Source organism: Chinchilla lanigera, unplaced genomic scaffold, assembly GCF_000276665.1.
Source record: "Chinchilla lanigera isolate Chin_1 unplaced genomic scaffold, ChiLan1.0 scaffold00006, whole genome shotgun sequence".
Taxonomy (NCBI): Eukaryota; Metazoa; Chordata; class Mammalia; order Rodentia; family Chinchillidae; genus Chinchilla; species Chinchilla lanigera.
In genome coordinates this window covers 5948061-5948474 of record NW_004955407.1, presented here as the reverse complement: position 1 = coordinate 5948474, position 414 = coordinate 5948061, and positions in this window count along the sequence as shown.

Here is a 414-nt window from a genome sequence, read left to right as displayed (position 1 = left end):
GAAGATTCTTTCTTTAATCCTTGCCAACAGGCAGAAAACATGGTCTTATTTTTTAAAATTTACATTAAGAGTGAAACTTACCATCTTTAATGTGCTTTTGCAAGTATATTGTTGCTATTGGTCTTTTCATATCCAATTGTAAGTGCTCTTTTTGTATGTAGAAAATTGTTCCTTTATCGTAAATGCTGAAAAAATTTAGCATTATTTTGGTATGCCTTTGAAGTTCCCTTTCTATCAGAAATTGCAAATATTTGCATAACTATGCCTTTTATATTTTTTTTTTCTGATATTTTAGAGATGGAGTCTTACCGTGTTACCCAAACTAACCTCATAGTCTGCTTAAACTTTGGCCTCCGCAGTAACTGTAATTGTAGACTGTTTTTCATTATCTTCTCCTCTTTCTCCCTTTTCTTT